The 25,661-nt window shown below is 41.2% G+C and overlaps 1 pseudogene; it reads left to right on the top strand.

The window, feature by feature from the left end:
- LOC130867504 (transmembrane 9 superfamily member 2-like) overlaps positions 1-25,661 on the top strand; it is a 103,325-nt pseudogene that overhangs the window by 9,220 nt on the left and 68,444 nt on the right.

Genomic DNA, 25,661 nt, shown 5'->3' with positions numbered 1-25,661 from the left:
AAATCAGAGTGGTGGTTTCTCAGAAAATTCAGAATCAACCTACCCCAGGATCGAGCAATACCACTCTTGGGAATATACCCAAGAGATGTCCTAGTATACTACAAAAGGATTTGTTCAACTATGTTCATAGCAGCATTATTTATAATATCCAGAACCTGGAAACAACCTAGATGCCCCTCAATGGAAGAATGGATAGAGAAAGTGTGGAATATATACACATTAGAGTACTACTCAGTGGTAAAAAAGACAATGACATCTTGAATTTTGCATGCAAATGGATGGAAATTGTTGAATTCTAACTTTATTCCATGGTGATCCAATAGTAAACAGGTTGTTACTACAATTTTTTTGTATCTATGGATGTTTGCTTTGTTACCAAGTATGTGATCAATTTTTGAGAAGGTTCCATGAGATGCTAAGAAGAAGTTATATTCTTTTCTGTTTGGGTAGAATGTTCTGTAGTTGTCTGTTAAGTCCATTTGATTCATTACATCTGTTAGTTCTCTTATTTCTCTGTTAAGTTTCTGTCTGGTTGACCTGTCCATTGGTGAGAGAGGAGTGTTGAAATCTTCTACTATTAGTGTGTGGGGTTTGATACGTGATTTGAATTCTAGTAATGTTTCTTTTACATATGTGGGTGCTTTTATCTTAGGGGCATAGATATTCAGGATTGAGACTTCATATTGATGAATTGTTCCTGTTATGAGTATAAAGTGTCCTTCTCCATCTCTTATGATTGATTTTAATTTGAAATCAATTTTTTTAGATATTAGAATAGCCACACCCACTTTTTTCTTTGGTCCATTTCATTGGAAAACCTTTTCCCAACCCTTTACTCTGAGGTAGTGTCTGTCTTTGAGGTTGTGGTTTGTTTCTTGTAAACAGCAGAATGTTGGATCCCGTTTTTCTATCCATTCTCTTAATGTGCCTTTTTATAGGTGAATTGAGTTCATTGATATTAAGTGATATTAATGACCAATGGTTGCCAACTCCGGTTAATTTTCTGGCGATAGTGTTTGTGTGTTTCCATTTTTTGAAATGTGCTGGTGGAGGGTTGTTAGATGCTTCTGTTATTATGGGTGTTGTTGGCTTCCTTGGTTTGTGGTTTTCCTTCTAGTATTTTCTGTAAGGCTGGGTTTGTGGCTATGTATTGTTTAAATCTGTTTTTGTCCTGGAATATCTTGTTTTCTCCATTGATGGTGAATGCAAACTTTGCTGGGTATAGTAGTCTGGGCTTGCATCCATGGTCTCTTAGTGTCTGCAGCACATCTATTCAAGACATTCTGGCTTTCATGGTTTTCATAGAGAAGTCAGGTGTAATTCTGATAGGCTTCCCTTTATATGTTACTTGACTTTTTTCCTTTGCAGCTCTTAATATTCGTTCTTTATTCTGTATGTTTTTTGTTTTGATTATTATACAGTGAATGGATGCTTTTTTTGATCTAGTCTATTTGGTGTTCTGTAAGCTTCTTGTACCTACATAGGAATATCCTTCTTTAGGTTGGGAAAGTTTTCTTCTATAATTTTGTTGAATATATTTTCTGGGCCTTTGAGCTGTTATTCTCCTTCTTCTACCCCTATTATTCTTAGGCTTGGTCTTTTCATGGTGTCCCAGATTTCCTGGATGTTTTGTGTTAAGAATTTGTTGGGGAGGGGGGGAGAGGGAGAGGGGTGGGAGGAGGGGGAGGGAAATGGGAGGCAGGGAGGAAGTGGAAAATTTTTTTTAATAAAAAAAGAGGGCATGAAGTTAGCAATAACAATTACATTAATGATAGAGTGAGTTATTAAAATTTACTTTAATAGCCAAAAAAAATAAAAAAATAAAAAGAATTTGTTGGATTTGTTATTTTCTTTAATCAGTGACTTTATTTCCTCTATAGTTCTTCAGTGTCTGAGATTCTTTCTTCTATCTCTTGTATTCTGTTGGTTACACTTGTCTCTGTAGTTCTTGTTCATTTAACCAGATTTTCCATATCCAGCCTTCCCTCTGCTTATGTTTTCTTCATTACCTCCATTTCATTTTTCAAGTCTTGAACTGCTTCCATTACCTGTTTAATTGCTTTATCTTGGTTTTCTTGGGTATTTTTGAGAGATTTATTCATTTCTACTTCCTTTTTTATCTTCTCCTTTTCTTTACAGCAGTTTTTCACATCCTGTTTAAGGTCCTCTATTATTTTCATAATATTACATTTACAGTCGATTTCTTCTACTTCTTCTGGAATAGGGTGTTCAAGTCTTCTTGTTGTGTGATCCCTGGAAGCTCGTGTTGTCATGTTGCCTTTCAGGTTGTTGGAGAAATTCTTGCATTGGTGCCTGCTTATCTATTCCATCAAATGCAGCCAGGAGAGTCTTGGTGTCTTGGTCCAATCTATGCTGTGACTGACTCTGGGTGGATCTCCTCAGTGCAGGAGCAGGAACTGTTCCTGGGCCAAGGACCTCGCAGACAATAGGGCAGGCTTGGGAGAGGCCGGGTCATGTGGAACAAGGAAGTCCCTGTAGCAGGAGCTGGAGGGGCCCTATGCTCCTTTCCTGGAGAGTCCAGCACAGCCTGGGATGGTACCCACTCGCCGGTCTGGATGGTTGTCCTGAGCACAGGGACAGGGACTCCTGGAGGTCCAAAAACCCTGCAGACAAAAGGGCAAACTTGGGAGGGGAGGGGAGGGTCATGTGGACCAAAGAAGCCCCTGCAGCAGGAGCTGAAGGTGCCCTGGACTCCCTTCCGGCTGGGCGGGCACACACTCACCCCTCTGGGTGGACAGTCTCAGTGCAGAACTAGAAACTGTTCCTGGGTCAAGGACCTTGCAGACAACAGGGAAGGCTTGGGGGAGGCAGGATCATGTGGAACAAAGAAGCCCCTGCAGCAGGAGTTGAAGGGGCCCTGTGTTCCTTTTGAGGATGTTACACCCCGCCCCAGGATGGGGCACCCACTCACCGGTCTGGATGGTTGTCCTCAACACAGGGACAGGGACTCCTGGAGGTCCAAGGACCCCCGCACACAAGAGGGAATACTTAGCGGGAGGGGAGGGTCGTGTAGAACAAAGTAGCCCCTGCAGCAGGACCTGGAGGTGCCCTGTACTCCCCTTTGGCCAGGCGGGTGCACACTCACTGCTCTGCAAGTCTTCCTTGAATTCAATGAAAATAAAGACACAACATCCTCAAACCTATGGGACACTATGAAAGCAGTGCTAAGAGGAAAGTTCATAGCACTAAGTGCCCACATAAAGAAAATGGAAAAAGCTCACATTAGAGATTTAACAGCACACCTGAAAGCTCTAGAACAAAAGAAGCAGACTCACCGAGAAGGAGTAGAAGACTGGAAATAATCAAACCGAGGGCTGAAATCAACAAAATAGAAACACAGAAAACAATACAAAGAATCAATGAAACAAAGAGCTGGTTCTTGGAGAAAATTTACAAGATTGACAAACCCCTATCCAAACTAATCAAACAGCAGAGAAAGAATACGCAAATTAACAAGATCAGAAATGAAAAGGGGGACATGACCACAGACACAGAGGAAATTCAGAGAATCATTAGATCTTACTACAAAAGCCTGTATGCCACAAAATTGGAAAATGTAAAAGAAATGGACATTTTTTTAGATAAGTACCATATACCAAAATTAAATCAAGACCAGGTGAACAATTTAAATAGACCTGTAAGTCGTGAGGAATTAGAAGCTGTTATCAAAAACCTCTCTACCAAAAAAAGCCCAGGACCAGTTGGTTTCAATGCAGAATTCTACCAGAACTTCCAAGAAGAGCTAATACCTATACTCCTTAATGTAGTGTCACAATATAGAAACAGAAGAGTGACTGCCAAACTCCTTTTATAAAGCTACAGTTACACTGATACCAAAACCACACAAAGACTCAACCAAGAAAGAGAATTACAGGCCAATCTCACTCATGAACATTGATGCAAAAATTCTTGATAAAATACTGGCAAACCAAATACAAGAACACATCAAAAAATTATACATTATGAACAAGTAGGCTTCATCCCAGAGATCCAGTGCTGCTTCAACATATGAAAATATATCAATATCATCAATCATATAAATAAATGGAAAGAAAAAACCAAATGATCATTGATTAGATGCTAAAAAAGCATTTGACAAAATTCAACACCCTTTTATGATAAAGGTCTTGGAGAGATTAGGGATACAAGGTTCATATATAAATATAATAAAAGCTATATACAGCAAGCTGACAGCTAACATCAAATTAAATGGAGAGAAACTCAAAGCCATTCCACTAAAATCAGGAACAACATACGGCTGTCCACTCTCTCCATACCTCTTCAATATAGTGCTTGAAGTTCTAGCAGTAGCAATAAGACAACATAAGGAGATCAAGGGGATTCAAATGGGAAAGGAAGAAGTCAAACTTTTATTATTTGCAGATGATATGATGGTGTACATAAGTGACCCCCAAAACTCTACCAAAGAACTCCTACAGCTGATAAATACCTTCAGTGATGTGGAAGGATACAAGATCAACTCAAAAAAATCAGTAGCCCTCCTAAACACAAAGGATAAAGAAGCTTAGAGGGAAATCAGAGAAACTTCACCTTTTATAATAGCCACAAATAGCATAACGTATCTTGAGGTAATACTAAACAAGGAAGTGAAAGATCTATTTGACAAGAACTTTAAGGCTTTGAAGAAAGAAATTGAAGAGGACACCAGAAAATGGAAGGATCTCCCATGCTCTTGGATTGGCAGGATTAACATATTAAAAATGGCAATTCTACCAAAGGCAATCTATAAATTCAATGCAATCCCCATCAAAATCCCAACAAAATTCTTCACAGTCCTTGAGAGAACAATAATCAACTTTATATGGAAAAACAAAACACCCAGAATAGTCAAAACAATCCTATACAATAAAGATACTTCTGGAGGCATTACCATCCCTGACTTCAAACTCTATTACAGAGCTACAGTAATGAAAACAGCTTGGTATTGGCATAAAAACAGAGATGTTGACCAATGGAATCGAATCAAAGACCCGGATATTAACCTACAAACCTATAAACACCTGATTTTTCGACAAAGGAGCTAAAATTATACAATAGAAGAAAGAAAGCATCTTCAACAAATGGTGCTGGCATAACTGAATGTCAACCTGTAGAAGAATGAAAATAGATCCATATCTATCACCATGCACAAAACTCAAGTCCAAATGGATTAAAGACCTCAATATCAATTTGGCCATTCTGAACCTGATAGAAGAGAAACTGGGAAGTAGACTGCAACACACTGGCACAGGAGACCACTTCCTATGTATAATCCCAGTAGCACAGACAATAAGAGCAATAATAAATGGGACCTCCTGAAACAGAGAAGCTTCTGTAAAGCAAAGGACATGGTCATCAAGACAAAAAGGCAACCCACTGAATGGGAGCAGATCTTCACCAACCCCACATCAGACAAAGGCCTGATCTCCAAAATATATAAAGAAATAAAAAAACTAGACATTAAAATTCTAAATAGCCCAATTAAAAATAGGGGTACTGAACTGGACAGAGAATTCTCAACAGAAGTTCAAATGGCCAAAAGATACTTAAGGTCATGTTCAACTTCCTTAGTGATCAGGGAAATGCAAATCAAAACAACTTTAAAATACCATTTTACACCTATCAGAATGGCTAAAATCAAAAACACCAATGATAACGTATGCTGGAGAGGATATGGAGTAAGGGGAACACTCATCCATTGCTGATGGGAATGCAAACTTGTACAACCACTTTGGAAATAGAAACCTATTTGTTCCATTGATTATTTTTATTATTATTTTTGTTTCAATTTATTAATTTCACCCCTCAATTTGATTATTTCCTGTTGTCTACTCCTCCTGGGTAATTCTGCTTCTTTTTGTTCTAGAGCTTTCAGGTGTTCTGTTAAGTCACTAGTGTGAGATTTCTCCACTTTCTTTTTATCGACACTTAGTGCTATGAACTTTACTCTTAGCACTGCTTTCATAGTGTCCCATAGGTTTTGGTATGTTGTGTCTTCATTTTCATTGAATTCTAGGAAGTCTTTAACTTCTTTCTTATTTCTTCCTTGACCCAGGCGTTGCTCAATTGAGCACTGTTCAATTACCATGAGTTTGTAGGCTTTCTGAAATTAGTGTTGTTTTAAAATTCTAACTTTTAACCATGGTGACCAGATAAAATACAGGGGGTTATTCCATTTTTTTGTATTGTTGAAGTTTACTTTGTTACCAAGAATGTGATCAATTTTAGAAAAGGTTCCATGAGGTGCTGAGAAGAAATTATATTCTTTTGTGTTTGGGTGGAATTTTCTATATGTGTTTGATGGAATTCTATAACTAGCTTTCCTAGCTCAAAAGATTGCAGAGGGCAGACATTGGGTATTCCAGGTCTCTACCACTGAGAGAACCAATTCCTATAATAAATCTCCCTGTCTGCCTACTGTCTATCTATCTATCTATCTATCTATCTATCTATCTATCTATCTATCTATCTATCTATCATCTATCTATCCATCCATCTAATCATCTATCCATCCATCCACCCATTTATCTGGTTTGTTTTTCTGCAAAACATTAATACAATGTTCTCCACCAGTATAAGAAAAACCCCTTCTATTTCAAGTTTGTTTATGAGTATGTATTCAAAATAAACAGAAGTATTTTAGACAAATTATTGCATCATTAAAAAAACCTTTAGGTTCGTTATTTCACTATTATTCCATAGTAATCATCTATCTATTACTAAAGGTCTGTGTAAAGAAAGGTCTGATTTGGGCTCACTTTCAGAAGTTTCAGTCCCTGGTTGATTGCTTTTGTTCTTTTGGGGCCAGTGTGGAGGCAAGGATGGTAGAGAACATAAAACTGCTCACTTCAGTGCCACCAAGAAGTGCAGTGAAAAGAGGAAAATGTCAGGGTCCCAGCAACCTTTCCAAAGGTTAGACCCTGGTCACCTAACTTCCTTATGCTAATGCCTAATGATTATAGAATGTCTAATACTTTTCTGGCTGTCAGCCAAGTTTACCTTCTGAGAATTTGAGGAGTATTCCATACCTAATTTATGAATATTCCCATTAACAGATGAAGAAACAGTCTGATGGAGGAGGGCCATCTTTCTATCTGTTGCTTTCATTGGTTAATTAATAACTGTTTGGCCTCTGATAGGGTAGAATTTAGAGTAGACAGAACAGAATGCTGGGAGAAAGAAGCCGAGTCAGTCAGTCGCCATGATTCTCCCACTCCAGACAGACGCAGGTGAAGATCTTTCCTGGTAAGCCAGCTCGTGGTGCTACACAGAATATTAGAAATGGGTTAGATCAATATGTAAGAGCTAGCCAATAAGAGGCTGGAACTAATGGGCCAGACAGTGTTTAAAAGAATACAGTTTCCGTGTAATTATTTCGGGTAAAGCTAGCTGGGTGGCAGGAAGCGGCCCGCTGCTCCGTATTTCAACAACAGTCCTGCAGGTTCCAAGGAACTTCCTCAAGTTTACATTGACGTTAAACATCAGTGTCAGTAACACAGTTTCAATACTTGTATTTTATAAAAATTCAATGCTTTTATTTTATAAAATGTGTGAAGACAGAGGCAGAAGTATTGCCAGAAGGTTGAGGCCAGCCTGGTTTACATAGGTCTAAGAGTTCTAGGCCACCAGTATTACACAATGAGACCTTGTTTCAAAAAACAAAACAAAAAACAAAAAACAAAAAACCAAAAAGAAGCCAGGTGTGGTAATGCATGCCTTTAATCTCAACACTCAGGAAGCAGAAGCAGGCAGAATTCTGAGTTTGAGGCCAGCCTATATTACATAGTGAGTTACAGGCCAGCCAGGGCTATACAGTGAGACCCTGTCTCAGAACAAATTAAAAAACATCAAGGAGGCTTAGTTATAAATAAAAAATAGTTCAGAGTGGTTTTGTATTCTCTTTACCCAGATTCTACTAATATGTCCATCTTACATAACCATGGTACTTGACCAAGCTACAAAATCAGTATTGGTATAATATTACTAAAAAAACTACAGGATTTATTTGGGTTTCATCAGTTTTTAATTAATGTTTTTTTTTAATTTTCAAGATCCCACATTACATTTAGTTATCTATTCAGTAAAGGGATTCATTCATGGATGTATGTATATATGTATGTATATGCATTTTTTATTTATTTATGCTGTATTAGCGAATGACCCTAGGATCTCACACATATAAGTCTTCTACCAATAAGCTATATCCATAGCTCTTTTATGTGTTTCTCTTTTTCTGTGCGTGCTTGTGCGGGTACACATGTATATGTGCATGCATGTGGGTGGAGGCCAGAGGTCAACAAGAGGAGCTGTCTTTGACATCCGTGCTCTACTGCAAGAACAAAAGTGGGTCATGAGAGACTGGGAGGTTGAAGAGGTTGCTAGGACTCATAGGCAGATAAGACACATTTTAGTCTTTCTAGACAAAGGCTCTTAGGTGGTAGCTGTCAGGCTCCCAGGCACACATTGGCATACATGGCCACACACTGGCATACATGGCCACACACAGGTGGGTGGCACACAGACCTAAGGACAGTCATATAGAAGCAGGCTGGTGAGGGTGGAGACAAAAGTTCAGACCTCTGGTCTCAAGGATGTGTTTATATACAATCACACAAAAGTGACATTCTGCCAAAATCAAATACATAGTATATTGCTATTTACTTTGGGGTCCTAGGACATTCTGTGACATCCGTATATTTACTGACTCATACTGGTTATCCTAATTGGTGCCATGTTGTCTAAACATAAGCTTGCTCTTAAGACATTCTGCTCCCTATGTTCCACCCCTTTTAGACAACTGGCATCACTGTCCTGGTTTCTACACTTGACCACACGGGGGCAGTGTAGGCCTATGTGTTGCCCATACTATACTGCCATAGCCTGCAGGCAACAGGTGCTTGTGGATCCCACCACTCCTCTTGCTGTCTGCAGCCCTTGGGGGCAGAGAAGGATGGCCTCTCTCCAGTGGTTTCACATTCTTCATTTGCAGTTAGGACTCCTCGGTGGTTTCTTAGAGACTTGCTGCCCCTAGGGCATATTCAGCTTAAGAGAAGCATACATTGTGTATGGGGAGGGGGGCAAATGACAGATACCCCAAAAGTCACTGGATTTGACTTAACTTTATGAACACGTTATCTACCTACATATGTAGATGGCCAGAGAAAGCAGGTTAGAGTTCCATGAACTAAAGTATAGTAAGTTGCAGCGTCAACAATGGTTAACACTCTGTATATTAGTGGAAGATTAATAATGAATAAACATAACACCTCTGGTTGTCCAGGATCCTCCCTAGCCAGGCGTTTTAGCTCCACCCCTAGGATATACTTAGCCATGGAGGGACACACTAGACATTGATTTTTAGTCTGTGCGTTCATGACCTACAGGCACCACCTTAAAGAGAACTTGGTGGTGACAGAAGGCAATGTCTCCATCTCCTCCCCTCTCAGTAGGATACTATCTGCCCCCTGGTGTAAACAGAAATTGCACTTTTGTTTCCTGGCCATCCAGATCTGAATAATCAAACAGAAACTCTATTAATTACAAGCCTCAGCTAATAGCATAGTCCTAGTTAGCTCTTGCATCTTAAATTAATCCATTTTTATCAATCTACATATCACCATGAGGCTGTGGCTTACTGGTAATGTTCTGGTATCTTTCTCCTTCAGCAGTTACATGGTGTCTCATCGATTCTGCCTTCTCTCTCTCTCTCTCTCTCTCTCTCTCTATATATATATATATATATATATATATATATATCTTTGGATTTTCCAACTGGCTTTACTCTGCTAAGCCATTGACCAAAGCAACTTTATTTATCAACCAGTAAAAGCAATGCATATACATTCCACATCACCCTGGTCTCACAGATGCAGGGGATAGACCACCCAGGCTATGACTGTAATATTATATATATATTACACATACACACTATATATATATATGTGTGTGTGTGTGTTTGTGCATGTATATGTATATATATGTTAATGAGATCATGTTCCAAATCATAAATGGAGCTGAGTTTTCAGTTTCTTTCTTTCACACACCTCAGTTTCTCACCACAAAGTATCCTTACAATGTTCTTTAAACAGTTAAAACAGCCATTGACTTTACTTCCTCCATCTTCACTGACTCCTCTTTAGGCAGTGTCTTGGCAGGAGAAGATTTCCTGGAGTTGCCGAGCTTCAGTTCATCTCTTCTCTAATCTTTCTCTTTTATTTTCCTTTTTTTTTTTTTTGCCCCACAGTTGCATCCTGCCAACTATGTCGGGTATGAGGCTCATGCCCCAGTGCTAGGAAAAGAGGAGAATTGTGGGAGACTGGGAGGTTGAAGAGGTTTCTGGGACTCACAGGCAGATAAGACACATTTTAGTCTTTCTAGACAAAGGCTCTTAGGTGGGCAACTGTCAGCAGGCTCCCAGGCACACATTGGCATACATGGCCACACACAGGCAGGTGGCACACAGGCGTAAAGACAGACACACAGATTCAGGCTGGTAAAGGTGAACACAAAACTCAAGCCTCTGGCCTCAATACTCTATTTATACAAAATCACACAAAAGTGGCATTCTGCCAAAACCAGTTATATAACAGACTACTTTACTGTTTGGTTTTTGTCCCAGGACATCCAATGTCTGCCATATATTAGGTAAATCATTGTATGTCTTTATTGGTCCTATGTTGTTTCAATGTAAACTAGCCCTTAAGTCCTCTGGTTCATTATGCCATCCTCATTATTGTTGTTGTTATTGAAACACCGCCTCAGCGTGTAGTGCTGGCTGCCTTGGAACTCACAGAGATCTGCCCACCTCTGTCTTCTCAGCACTGGGATTAAATGCATGTACCACCACACTCTGCAGCATCCTAATAGTATCTTGATAGGGTATCTCTCACTGGTCTGGAGCTCACAGAGTAGGCTAGAGCTGGCTAGGAAACGGCTCAGAATTCTGCCTGTCATCCCAGATGCACCAGCACTGTGGTTACAAGCCACCATGGCCAGCTTTTTCATGTGGGTTCTGGAAATCCATTAATCCATTTCAGGCCCTCATGTTTACAAGGCAAGCTCTTTACTGACAAAGCTATTTCTCCAGTCAGCCTCACCTCCATTATTATTATTATTATTATTATTATTATTATTATTATTATTATTATCATTATCACTATTATTATTTGCAGTACAAAAAAAAATCAAATCTAGGGCTTTACCTATGCTAGCCAATTATTCTATCGATGGTTTCTCTTTCCAGCTCATTTTTTATATTTTCTCCTTTTGATACGAGGTCTGAGTTCTCTGGGCTTCTTCAAATCCCCTCTATAACTCAGGAAAACCTTGATTTTTTTCTATCCTCCTGCATCAGCTTCCTGAGTAGCTGGCCTTACATGCTTGTACCCCAAGGCCTGGTCAGTAGAGTGCTCTAAAGAGGAGCAAACCATGATCCAAAATGAGTTAATCCATTTAGAAGAACCATAATTAGATTTGGAGAGAATGGGAAGGAAAAGGCAAGGCTGGGAACCCTAGAGGTAATCTGGTCGGGTACGTTCAGCACACTATGAAAGATACAGTGTTCCTCTGGAGGCAGTGCTTGCTCTATTATGGCACACATGTTCCTTTTATAGTGCTGATTTAAGAATGTGACTTAAACATAGTTTGATTCTGTGCATCACAGCATTTCTTTGTTGCAATACTTGAAATCGGTGTGATTCCATATGGTTAGAAACTTAGAAAATTAACTGTTTAAGATCTAGACATTACCCTAATATATTTATGTGTTTTCTTTCATATGACCAGAACACCCTTGTTTGTGATCACCACATATCACAAATATTGCATATTATTTTCTATATTTTAGGAGTATAGATGTTCTTTCTGCATGCATGTGTGAGTACCAAGTGTGTATACAGTGCCTATGGAGCTAGAAGATGCATTAAATCTCCTGGAATTGCAGTTAGATAAGGTCATGAACTGTTTGTGCTAGGAACTGAACCCATGTCCTCTGGAAGAGTTATGTGGGAGTGATTTCTTTCTAATCTGTTGTTTTCATTGGTTAATTAATAAAGAAACTGCCTTGGCCCATTTGATAGGCCAACCCTTAGGTGGGTGGAGTAGACAGAACAGAATGCTGGGAGAAAGAAGCTGAGTCAGTGAGTCGCCATGATTCTCCCAATCCAGACAGATGCAGGTTAAGATCTTTCCTGATAAGCCAGCTCGTGGTGCTACACAGAATATTAGAAATGGGTTAGATCAATATGTAAGAGCTAACCAATAAGAGGTTATAACTAATGGGCCAAGCAGTGTTTAAAAGAATACAGTTTACGTGTAATTATTTCGGATATAAAGCTAGCTGTGTGGGCGGCCGGGTGCCAGGAATGTAGCCCGCCGCTCTTATTACAACAGAGTGGCGCCCGGGTGGCGGGACACAGCCCGCCGCTCCACACAACAGAGTGGCGCTCAACGTGATTAACTAATGCCACGGAAAACCTGAAAGGGCTTAAAAAGGAGAGAGAGAATTTAAGACAGCTTTTTGCTGTTTCTGGGTGGCGTGCCGCAAAGAAATTGTCCTGACTCAGCAGCAGGAAAAAACTGGCTGTTTTAAAATGCCAGCTTTCTGGGCTGCGCTGCCATCGCTATCTCTGTCTGGTTCCTGCGGGAGATAGAGTCTTTGAATGGAGCATTTGGAGTAAAGTGCTACGACTTGCTTGATGGCAATGTGGACTGCTGTGTGCCTGGAACTGTGTGTGGCTCAGGGGCACCGAATGGCTCTGAGGCAGGAGGGCTCAGCTCTGCCATACTGAACTGTGCTGGTCTCAGGCAGGAACTACCGTAATTACCGTAATAACAGCGCAGTTAAGGTTTAGACTGGGCAGCACACGCAGGCGGTACAGTATTACCCCTACATGGTGCAACTTAAGTTTTTAACAAGTGCTTAGCATTTTAAAAAAATGCTTCTGGAAAGTAAAAAAGTTACAGATTCACAATAGGACAGATTCAGACCACTAAATGTATCACAATGTTGGATGAGTGTACGTAGGCTTGAGAGACAAATATATATATATATAGAGAGAGAGAGAATAAAGTTAATGCCCTTAAAAAAAAAGGATAAAGTCTTTAAAGAGACAGAGTACAGATAGTTATAGATTAAAAGAAATAAAGAAAAATAAGCCATTTAAAAATGGAAAATTCACAGAGAGTCTGGATTCTTTGTATTATTGTGTTTTCTTTAAAATTTTTGACTGTGAAGGAGCTAAGTACAGAGAGACATTTCATTATATGGGCTGCCAAGTGGAACCAGAATGGATATAAGGGTATTATGATTTCAGAATTTGGGTCTAAGGATATGATGCTTTGGAGAGGGTCTTCTTTTGTTTTCACAGAGGATGAGACCCTGTGGATTGTTTCTATCTCAATATGGTATGATAGACCACCCCCTCCTGAAAGGTTGCCATGAACACCTTCAGAAAATTATTTCACTCAACTGCTGACTGAGATGAACCTGGCAGACAGGTTACACCATAAAAGACCTGAATAACAGCGCCCCCATAGCAGCAGGAAGCAGTTTGGAAAGAAAAAACTGAGCTCATGTTCCCAAATAAGGTTTATAAATGTTCTTTTTCACATTTAAAGGGGGATAGGATATAGATATGAATAATTTGCATTGGTAGGGATTTTAAGGTCAATTTTGTTATATGTATATGCATATTTCTAATCTTGATTAAGGCATTATGATTGTGTAGTTCATTTAAAATGTAATGTATAATTAGGAAATATAGGTTGTTAATGGATAATCATCAATAATAGTCAAGCTTGTAGTCATGTTAGTTAGATTTTCTAGATATATAGAGACATATTGCAATTGAATGGGCATTCTTCATATCTTTCAAAGACTGCGGAATATGGCATTTAAAATATTTTAATAACTTAGGGCTTTTCATGACAATGAGACATGTCTGCTCATGGCAGCACCAAGCTACTTCAAGAGGAAGATGGGCATCGAAGAGGCTCCTTATGGAGTTGGATAGCCATTTGGGCAAGAAACTGTTCTTGCCTGGACTGTTGCATAAACTGGACACGAAGAACCCACAGAGAGAGGACTGCTGAACTTGACTAAAGGTGAGATGGTCTTTCGGGGTTCCTGACTCATGAAAGAGTCTGCGAGACATTCTGCAGGATACAGCAGAAAATGACTGAACTGTCTTTGAAATTTCTTGCTTCATGGAAGAGTCTGCTGGATACTATGGGCCTGAAGGCCAAAGACGGATGCCCCAATGTGTCGACCGCCTTGACGGGTTATTCTGTCTAGGGTCTGTAACCCGCCTGGCTGGTCAGTTATTCCAGGGTCACGGAGAGGTACCACCTGAAAGACATGGGCTGATAAGAGGAAGAAGGCTAGACAAATTTGTCGAAGCCTCCGTTTATTAGAGTCATGGTTATAGCTTATATAGCCCCTGGATGAGGAGCTTGGGGGGCTGGGGCATGGGATCTTGCCACATGGTCCACGCAGGTCACGTAGGCCAAGAGGTTACAATCGGTCAGGTCACGATTCCTCTGCCAGGAGTTCACAAGTTGACACACCTAGTTCTCTAGATAGTTAGAGTGTGAGGCAGGTTTCGCTAACAGATAGCTCTCTATTAACAGACAATTTGGGTGTGGGGGTGTGGGGTAGGCTTTGTCAATAAAACAATTCTCAATACAATTGGGAAGTGGAGCCCTCTGCAAAACTCCTCAGGGCGGTGATCCCTATAATAGTTTTGGGGGGGACATGGCTCCTGACACCAATGGTACAAAAGAACTTTGGGTGACTGTCCAGGCAGCGAGATGTCTCTGTCATTTCTAGAGTTTGAAGTTTCTTATTTCTTGTTTGCTTAGGTAATATTATATCCTTCTGGAGTCTTTGATGGAGTTGAAGAACGGATACATAGTTGTAGTTTTCCTTAGTTATGATAAAAGATAAAATAGATATAAATATTGTAACTGTAATTCTTGTTTGATAACTGTTTTGGTATATGTAATTTTACTATGTTAAAATAAAAGCCTTCTTTTTTGTTTAAACAGAAAAAGGGGAAATGATGGAGGTGGGTCTTGTATTAATCTGTTGCTTTCATTGGTTAATTAATAAAGAAACTGCCTAGGCCCATTTGATAGGCCAACCCTTAGGTTGGTGGAGTAAACAGAACAGAATGCTGGGAGAAAGAAGCTGAGTCAGGCAGTCGCTATGATTCTCCCACTCCAGACAGACGCAGGTTAAGATCTTTCCTGGTAAGCCAGCTCATGGTGCTACACAGAATATTAGAAATGGGTTAGATCAATACGTAAGAGCTAGCCAATAAGAGGTTATAACTAATGGGCCAGGCAGTGTTTAAAAGAGTACAGTTTCCGTGTAATTATTTCGGGTATAAAGCTAGCTGTGCGGGCGGCCGGGTGCCAGGAATGTAGCCCGCTGCTCTTATTACAACAGAAGAGTAGCCAGTGCCCTGAACTACTGAGCAATTTCTCAAGATCCATGTTTTAATTTCTTTAAGTATTGTCTCGGTCACTTTTCTATTGACATGACAAAATACCTTGACCAGGGCAATGTATAAAAGAAAACATGTAATTGGAGCTCATGATTCCAAGATGGTTAGAGTGTGAGCATCTGGCAAAGAACATGGCGGTAGGCAGGCATGAGGCGTGGCAATGGAGCAGTAGCTGGAGCTCACGTCCCGAGATAACAACGGCAAGTCAAAGAGAAAGAAGAGAGGGCTGCTGGTGGAGACAACTAACTGGGAATGGGGGGCGGTTGGGAGCTCAATGCCCAGCCATTCCCAGTGACACATCTTCTCCAACAGGGTCACATCTCCTAATCCTTGCAAACAGTTCCACCAACTGGGGTTAAGTAGTCAAATATGTGAGCCTATGGGGATCATTCTCATTCAAACCACCACAAGTATCATCACAGTATCCTCCCTCAAGATTCAAAGGTTTCATGCGACTTTTTTCATTATTTTTGAAACATTCTCAATTGATGTAGATTGAAATTTCACCTCACATTAAGTTATATTTGCACTGCCATGTACTTCACATGCCCTTTCTACCATTACATTTGATAACCATATTAAGTGCCAGACCTTCTTTCTAGTCTCCTCTTTTTTCTTTGTCAGTATCAGTATTAGCATTAAGTTTTTTCCTTTGACTATTTTTTATACAGTCTCATGTAGCCCAGACTTTACTCAAACTTGCTGGGTAGCCCAGGCTAGCCCCTACTTTCTGAACTTCCTGCCTGATGTGGGAGTGTCATATCAATCTGTTGCTTTCATTGGTTAATTAATAAAGAAACTGCTTGGCCTGATAGGTTAGAACATAGGTGGGTGGAGTAAACAGAACAGAATGCTGGGAGGAAGAGGAAGTGAGCTCAGACTCCATAGCTCTCCTCTCTGAGGCAGATGCGATGAAGCTCTAACCCAAGATGGACATAGGCTAGAATCTCCCTGGTAAGTCACCACCTTGTAGTGCTACACACATTAATAGAAATGGGCCAAGCAGTGTTTATATGAATACAATTTGTGTGTTGTTATTTTGGGGCATAAGTTAGCCAGGCGGCCGGGAGCTGGGTGGCAGGAACACAGCCTGCAGCTCCTTCTACACCTGCCTCCTGCTGGGATGACTGACATGTGCTATGACTGAGTAGCCCTACCTTTTAATATAACAGCTGGGTAGCCTAGCACCAATTATGTTTTCTTCTCCTCACATAAAATGGAGATATTACCACTTTGCATTGGGAAAATGAACCCTGGAAAATTCATATAAGACAATGGGTAATTTGTTATAGTGTCCCCTTCCCAAGTGCCTGTATTCCCAGAGCTCAGGATCTGGAGGCGGGAGGATCACGAGTTCGAGGATGGAAGAAGTATGCAGGTCCCTGGGGCACATCTTCGAATCTTGTTCATTTTGAACATCTTGCTGCTGGCTCCTTCCCAGCCCACTCTGCTTCCTGGTTTGTGTGAAGATAGTAAGTTTTCCCGCCACATCCCTCTGCTATCATGTTCTGTCTTAGCATGTGCCAAAGAATGAGAACCAAGTAAGCAGGTCTTGAACCTCTGAAATCTTTCCCCCTTTAAGCTGTTTGTTTCTGATGTTTTCTTATGGCAAAAGAAAGATGGTTCTCAGTGGACTAGAAAAGGAAGCAAACTTCTTAACCTGTTAAAGAGTTCTATGAAAAAAATACATAGTTAATATCAACATTTAGTGATGGAAGACTTGTCTTCAGCAAGCAGAGGAAGGCAGCTCTCTGTGAGTTCATTGGAAGGCAGGGGAAGGCTGATATCTGTGAGTTCAAGGTCATGGTGGTCCATGTAGCAAGCCACAGCCCCCCAAGAATGTGGAAAAGAAGGTCAAGAAATCCATTCTTTGCATTTCTGTTCAATATTCTGTTGGAAATCCTAGCTAGTTCAGCAAGGCAAGAAAAAGAAACACAAAGACATACAGATTTTAAAAATTAAGCTCTGTACAGAGGTGCATGCCTTTAATTCCAGGTGGATCTCTGTTTCAGGCCAGCCTGGTCTACCTAGTGACAACATGACTCAAACTAAAAAAGAAAGAAAAAAGAAAACAGTTCCTATTTTACAGTATAAACCAGGCCAGGTTGCACAGACTTGTAATCCAAGTTAGGAGGCTGAGGCAAGGGGCCTGTAATTACAATGTCTACATAAGCTACAGGGTAAGTTCAAGGTCAGCCTGGGCAACTTAGTGAGCCTTTTTCTCAAACCCAAGAAAAATATTTAGGCCTTCTGTTTGACCAGGGACAGGTAGATTTCTGTGAATTTGATAGTAGACTGGTCTATAAGGTGAGTTCCAGGCTAACCAAGGCTATATAATGAAACAATGTCTTAAAAAAAAGGAAGGAAAGAAGGAAGAAAGGGAAAGAGAGAGAGTGGGAGAGAGAAAAGAAAGAAAGAAGGAAGGAAGAATGAAAGAAAGAAGGAAAGAAAGAAAGAAAAAAAGAAAGAAGGAAAGAAAAAAAGGAAGGAAGGAAGGAAGGAAGAAAGAAAGAAAGAAAGAAAGAAAGAAAGAAAGAAAGAAAGAAAGAAAGAAAAAACTTTGGAGTCAGGGCTCCAGTGACACATGCCTTTAATACTTGTCTTCAGCAAGCAGAGGAAGGCAGCTCTCTGTGAGTTCACTGGAAGGCAGGGGAAGGCTGATGTCTGTGAGTTCAAGGTCATGGTGGTCTATGTAGCAAGCCACAGGCCAGCCATAGATACAGAGTGATACTCAGTCTCAAATAAAATAAAACAAAATAATATTACTGCCCCCCCCCAATTCTGTAAGCCTTATTTAAAAATAATGGGTAAAAATCAGTTTGACGAAATAAAATTTAAAAATCGTACATTGTTTTATTTATTGCCTCATAACAAAGAAAGCTGTTTAAAATCAAAGTACTTGATTGACAGTTTCCTCCCCACATTTTTGAGACATGGTTTTATTGTGTAGTCCTGGGTGGCCTGGAATTAGCTACGGAGTTTAGGGTGGTGCTTCAAACTCACAGAAATCCACCTGCCTCAGTCATCAGAGTCCTGGATTAAGAGTGTGCATCTATGCTTGGACCACATGGCCCTGAAATTCTCCTACACAGCCCCACCTCCACCCCAACACATCTCTGCAAGCTCAGCTGACAGAGAAGATGGGGGAGCTATGGTAATACTATCAAGAGTATTTTCTTTTTACATTTTAATTACATTTATTTTTTTGTTTGAGTGGGGAACATGTGTCATGGGAAGGCCAACTTACGGGAGTCTGAGGAGTACTTGTAGGGGGAGTTAGGTCTCTTCTTCCACTGTTGGTCATAGGCATCAAACTCCAGTCCTCAGGCTTGAAGGAAACACCTTTCCTCACTCATTGAGCCATTTCCCTGGGATTAGTTTGAGTCTTAGAAAATACCTCAGAAGTGAGACTAGAGGTTGAAATCACTGAGCTGGTCTACCCTCCCCAACCTCACGCCACCTCATTGATACCTCATAGCCACGCCACTGACACGTGGCTAAAATGGTGGGAAAGTTGGGCCTCTCTCTGGGCAAAGTACAAAGAATACAGGATACACAGGCATGCGCTCTTTGCCTGCTCACTGACTGTCACTGCTTGGAGTCCTAGCAACAGGGTCTTGAGCCACTGACTAGCAAGACCCTCTAACAGTTCTTCTGGATAGTTCTCGTCCTGCCCACTTGTCGGTGGATAGTTTGCATTACAACGGGCCAGTAGTTCCCATCTCATCTCTCATCCTTAAGATGCTGGTGGTTTCCATTTGGCCACCAAGCTCTGCCTTGCTCTCCCTGGGCTAAGGTGGCTACTGTGGCTATGGCTCTTGGTTGCTACCTGTGAGGCTTTCTACTTTCCGGGACTTGTTCCCATCACCTACTGTGAGGAGGACCATCCCAACTCCCACTGTCAGATGAGGAGCTGGGGAGGGAAAGCCCTGAGAGGAAAGGCCCCAGCGAAGTCAAAGGGCTGTTCCATCCCAGGCGCACCGTCTTGGCATGGCGCCATATTTCCTCCTGGGTTTAAGTCCTCGCAACATCTCCACTGGTCCCCCAGCCCCCACCTTAGCCTTCCCTTGGTGGTTCCCAGCCCTGTCTGTGAGCTCCAGGGACTTTGGGCTCCCCTGAGGCTCCTTGGCTGACTCCGCCTCCATTCTCTGCCTGTTGCCCAGCGACCTATTCCATTTTCTCCTTCCAAGGCATCCCTTCCCTCCCCATCACCTCCTCTCCCTCTTCCACCTCTGGCCCCAAGCCAGCCCTCTTCCCTCAGCTTCTCCTCCTTCTTCCCCTCCCACTCACCCCTCCCCTCCGGTCTTGTCTTTCTGCTCCCATCACTCCTGGGCTTACACACTTTTCCTGTTCTGATCCTTGGTTGCTCCCTCTGGCCTCCCAGGCCCTTCAAAATTTATAACACTCATTAGTTGTCTACTTCTATAGGCTGATAGTACTGAATTTGCCACGTGGGGCATTTAGTCAATTTTCAGGAAATGGAACTGTGATTGCTCTGTCCTTGTCATCCTTTTTCTCCCATCCCCACCCTCCTGTCCCAAGTGCTTTTTTAGTCAGGATCTAAACTTGTAGTCCAGGCTAGCCTTGAACTTGGCAACTTTGCAAGTTTGTACTTCACAGATGTGCACCTCTGTGCTCAACTTACTTTTTTTTTTCAATTTTTGAGACTTTGTCTTCTGTAGCCTAGAGTGGCATCTGCCATCTCCACGGTGATCTGAGTGTTAGTTTCCTTCACCGTGGGTTTTATTTGTTTTTTTAAAGATTTATTTATTTATTATGTACACAGTGTTCTGCCTGCATGTATGCCTTCTCGACAGAAGAGGGCACCAGATCTCTTTATAGATGACTGTGAGCTACCCTGTGGATGCTCAGGACCTCTGGAAGAGGAACCAAGTGCTTTAATTTCTGAACCATCTCTCCGGCCCTGTTTGTTTATTTATTTGTTTGCTTTTTTTTTTTTTTTTTGGTAAGGTCTCACAGCAGCAGACTGACCTTGAGGACTTGAATTGACGATCATTTTTTTTTTTAAATGGCAGAGAGGGGGGATCTGGTTTTGGTAAGTAGCCGAGGCTGATTTCCAACAACAGTTTACCATCCTAGTGTCAAGCCTGTAGATGTTGGGATTGCAGGGCATGACAATGCATGTCCCATTTGTTTGTTTAAAAACAGTCTGCTTTGTTTAACAGAGCCTGGCATTAACCTCAAAATCCATTTGCCTCTGCCTCCCTTATGCTGAGATTATAGGGTATGCCCCAGCACTGGACTCGTACTTCTTTTTATTTTATTATCATCATCATTATTATTACTTATTTTGGTTTGTCCAGACAGGGTTTGCTCACTGTGTAGATCAGGCTGATCTCAAACTCAGAGATCTGACTTCCTCTGCCTCCTGAGTACTGGAATTAAAGACACATGCCACCACTGCCCGACTCCTTTGAATCTTTAACCACTGTGATTAGCTCAACTTTGTGCACCTTTCTTCTTTTAAGAACAGAGCTTGCAGGTTATTTTATATCGTAGTATGAGGTATAGCCCTCCAGTTTCCCTCCCCCACACTTTTATCTTTCTTCTTGTTTTTTTACCCCTCCCTCTCCCCTCCCCCCTCTTTCATTCTTTCCCTTTTCTCCTACTGTTTTCTCTTTTAGCATTTTCTGTCTCATTTTCTTTGCTCCACTTCTCATTTTCAATGGCCTCCTTCTATTTCCCTTTTTTGCACCCACCTTTATTCTTTTTGTGCATTTCTTTGTCCTGTTTTATTATTTCTGGCTCTTTTTTATTCTTCTTCCATTTCCTCCTGTGGTTCCACTCACTCCCTCGTTTTCTTTCCCTCTCTGTTTCCCACAGAGCCTCTTCTTAATCATTTCCCCTGTATCACTCATTCTCAGTTTCTTCTTTCTCCTCTTCTCTCGTTGGGTCTTCTACTTTTTTTGTCTTTTCCTTCTCTTCCACTGTATTTCAGTTTCTCATTCGATCTTTTCCTTTTTCCTCTCACCCTTTTCTTTCTGTCCATTTTCCTCCCCCTTTACCTCTTTTTCTTCTTTCTCTGTCGTGCCATTTTGCTACTCTGTTTCACCCTTTTTAACTTCATTTTTTTTTTTACCTTAGCCAATGTCTTTTTATTTCTGTCTTTGTGTTTCTTTGTCCTTCCTACTCTTTGTTCTTTTTTCTTCTTTGAAACTTTCATCATGTTGTCTTTGTCTGAGCTGGGGTCTCATGTCTTCCAGGCTGACTTAGAACTTGCAGTATAGTCAAGGATAATGTTGGACTCTGATCCTTCTCTATCTATCTCCCAAGTGATGAGAGTAAAGGTGTACTCTGAGATCTCCTGAGTAAATTAGGAGCATAGGGACCTTGGGGGAGGACTGAAGGGGGAGGGGATAGGCAGGGAGGGGAGCAGAGAAAAATGTAGAGCTCAGTAAAAACCAATAAAAAAGGTGTACTCTGGCCTATTGGGCCTTTTTTCTCACTTTCATTTTTCTTTCCTGTCTTTATTCCTCCTTCTTTTTCAGTTTTTGTTTTGTCTTTCTCACGTTTCCTTTCCATTTTGTTTTATCTTTCCTTTTTCTCTTTGGCTCTCTCACTTTATCTATTTCTCAGTCTTTTTGCTTCTGTATTTTTCTTTTTTCTGTTCATTTTCCTTCACATCCATCCATTCTTTCTTTTTTCTCCCATTGCTCTGTCTTCTCTCATTCTTTTGTTTCCTTTCTTCCTTCCCCTCCATCACACTTCCTTCACCTTTCATCCTCCTCTCCACACACTCTGCCTCCCTTCTTCCCCCTTCCCTTTTCCAGTTTTCTTTCACCTTCCCTCTCATCACCTCTTACACCCTCTGCCTTCCTTCTTTCATCCTCTTCCATTCTTTACCTCCACCCCGTCTTTTTGTCTACACAAGGTTTCTCTGTGTAGCCTTCATCCTGCAACTCACTTTGTAGACCAGGCTGGCCCCAAACTCACAGAGATCCTAAGTGAGTGCTGGGAGTGAAGGTATGCACTACCACTGCCCTTCTCTTATGGCTTCTCCCCTTTTTTCTTTTTTCCCTTTCTTTTCCTGTCTTGTTTGTTTGTTTAAATTCCATTTTACATCCCAACCACAGTTCTCCCTCCTTTCCTTTTTTTGTATCTCTCTACTGCTTCTCTTCCTCTGTCCTTTATTTCTTTCTTTTCCCCTGTTATGTCCAGATCTGCGAAGTCCCCTCCAAACTGACTAGGAACCTTTATTTTATACAAGTTTGCAAACTCGGTCTCTCCACATGTCAAATGTATTGGAATAACTGGAGATCCCCAAGCTCAGATAGAGTTGGGTTTTTATAGTAGTAAAGGTGGAGGTGTGTGAGGGGTTTCTGAGGTTCAGGACCCCTGATTGGCTGACATTTGTCTAGGGGTGTCCTTGTGAGTGTGTACCGGCAGGTGATCCTATCTGCAATGGTTGGAACTTTAGGCATTTCCTTTGGATGGTCTATTCTTGGGTGGTGCTCAGGTAATCTCAGTTTGTGGTTCTTCCTGCAACCAGGTATTGCTTCAGGGTAAACTACTGAGACTCAGACCTCCATTATACTTACCAATGACTGAATCCTACTCTGGCAGGTTGTAACGCCTGCATTACTCTCTACCCATACAGTTCAAGAGCCCGGCGACGGCCTGGAGTTTAAAGGAACACCCAAAAGATGTGGGTCATTCCTGAGGAGAGAATGCTGAATGCCGTTTATTCAAGCTTAGAAAAAATACTTATATACCTAACTGCTGTACAATGGAGAGTCCCCCCCCCCAGGCAGGTGAGAATTTACCGGGCTCAAGAGTAAACAAAACCCCTAAACTAAGTGCCAAGGGGACAGAGGGAGCACAGGAACAAACAGGATGTTTAGCCAGCAACTGCAGCAAGATGTTTGGCCAGAAACTGTCCTCAAGATGAACCCTTGGAGGAAGGGTATCCCTGTGGGTCCTACAGCAAGGTGATAATGGTTGGAAGAACTTTGGGTGGTCTGTTTCTATTTAGCTTATCATGGTTGGCTCCTACACCCTGTCTATACTTATATTGCGTTTTCTTTCTTCCTTTTCCATGACCTTTCATTTTTCCCCCTTTGACTTGTTTCTTTACCACTTTCTTTTTTATTTCAATTTCATTTTCTCTCTGGTTTTATTCTTAATAACTCAAGTTTTAGGGGACTCCAACTCCCTCTTCTGGCCTCCTTGGGTACTGAATGCAGGTGGTGCACAGACATACAAGCAGGCAAAACATGTATATATGTAAAATAATAAAATTTAAAATGTTTTTAAAAGCTAGTCAGAGAATTTGATAAGTATGTGTTTTTACCATATTCTGAAAGGGTTTTATAATTGTTTTTAAAGTTAAGTATGAAGCTGGGTGGTAGAGGTGCATGCCTTTAATCCCAGCACTTGGGAGGCAGAGACAGGTGAAGCTCTACGATTTTGAGGCCAGCTTGATCTACAGAGCAAGTTCCAGGACAGGCTCTAAAGCTATAGAGAGAAACTTTGCTTTGAAAAACCAAGAAACAGTTAAGCATGGTGGAAGCTGGGTTTGGTGGTTTATGCCTTTAATCCTAGCACTTGACGGGGGTGGGGTGCAGAGGCAGGCAGATCTCTGTGAGTTCAAGGCTAGCCTGGTCTACAAAGTGAGTTCCAGGACAGTCAGGGCTACAGAGACCCTCTTTCAAACTCCTCCCCACAAAAGAATGGTAGAGAAACTAATTTCATTCATCTAGAGAATCCAGTTGTCTTAGTTGGGGCTCCTATAGCTGTGATAGAGTAGCATGGCCATGACCAACTTCAGGGGGAATTTATCGCCATACAGTTGTAAATGGTTAGCAGCAATAGGTCAGATTACCTCTTAGTTGTTTAGTTTTGTGTTTTGGAAAGACTAGCTTGTTGTATTACTAATAAATATTCTTTTCCTTTCTTTAGTCATCAGTACAAGTGTATGCTGATAGATTGTACTCAGTGGAAACTGTACTACCTTATAACTATGATAGGTAAGTGTAGCATATATGGTAAAAACACCTTTAGAGTTGTTGCTTGATTTTATGACAGGATAAAGGTTCATGTGGGAGTTTTTAGTGAATAATGATGTTCTGTTCAGTAATGTTCTGTTTTTATGTGATCCACCTCAATATGACTTCACATCTGGAGAAAACTAATTATCTATATTATAGAAAAAAGAGGAAGATATCTTTTGGTGTTACCCTATTTCTACTAAAATCAAGTCTGATATTCATTATAAAGAAAGACATAAAAATATATGGTTGTTATTATTTCTGCGGGGTTGGAAAGGAAACACGAGACACGCAGGGTCCCACGTGGGTAAACTTTAATGGGGTGGGGTAACAGATAAGGGACGGGAGTGAAGAGATGGAAGGGGAAAAAAAGGGGGAGGCGGGTTGAGATGCCCTGCTTTTAAGAGGACTCTAGGTGTCTGGGAGAAAATGTCCTGCGCATGCGTGGCTTTCCATTGTGCTGCTGGGATTTGTGGTCCACTGAGAGGCTGTATTCTCTGCGCATGTGTGGCCTTGTCTCCAAAAGAACAGCATTTCACCCTTTTGGTTTTATTAAAAAAAAATTGAGGGGGGTTGAGGGTCTTAATGGGTAGGGAATAGGGGTGTAGCCCGGTCTCTCATGACTGCTTCCTGCTGGCTTTGGGCGTCAAGGGATCCGGGAAGCGTCCGATTGTCCTGATGATGTCCTGTTGATTATGTCTTGTCCGCTGGTGTTGAGTGGCTGATTGAAGAAATTGCATCTGTCTGGAGATCGCATCTGTCTGGCTCTTGAGTAGCTGGGTCATCATTAAGATGCTGGAAAACAAAAGTCGCATTAGTAGAGAGAAAAAAGATTAAAGGGGAAATTTGGGGTGGAGCGGGGAGGGGGCTTTAGGAGGCCAGGGGAAGAGGCCAGGGGTTAAGAATGATAAAAAAGTAAATGATACTTATTCCGTTAATTGAATGATACTTATTCCGTTAATGATCCGCTTGTGTCTGCTTTGTTCAGGTGGGTCGGGCTGGTGTCTTGGAGATTAAAGAAAATGTCTTAAAAGAAATAGATTTTAATCATATATTCCTTAACATTTTAGGGGTCACTGCTGCAGTCAGTGACGAACCTGTTATGTCAGGAACTTTGTTAAGAATT

The sequence above is a fragment of the Chionomys nivalis genome, chromosome X, assembly GCF_950005125.1.
Source record: "Chionomys nivalis chromosome X, mChiNiv1.1, whole genome shotgun sequence".
Classification (NCBI taxonomy): domain Eukaryota; kingdom Metazoa; phylum Chordata; class Mammalia; order Rodentia; family Cricetidae; genus Chionomys; species Chionomys nivalis.
The sequence above is the reverse complement of the archived record's forward strand: the minus strand, read 5'-3'. Positions and strand labels throughout refer to the sequence as shown.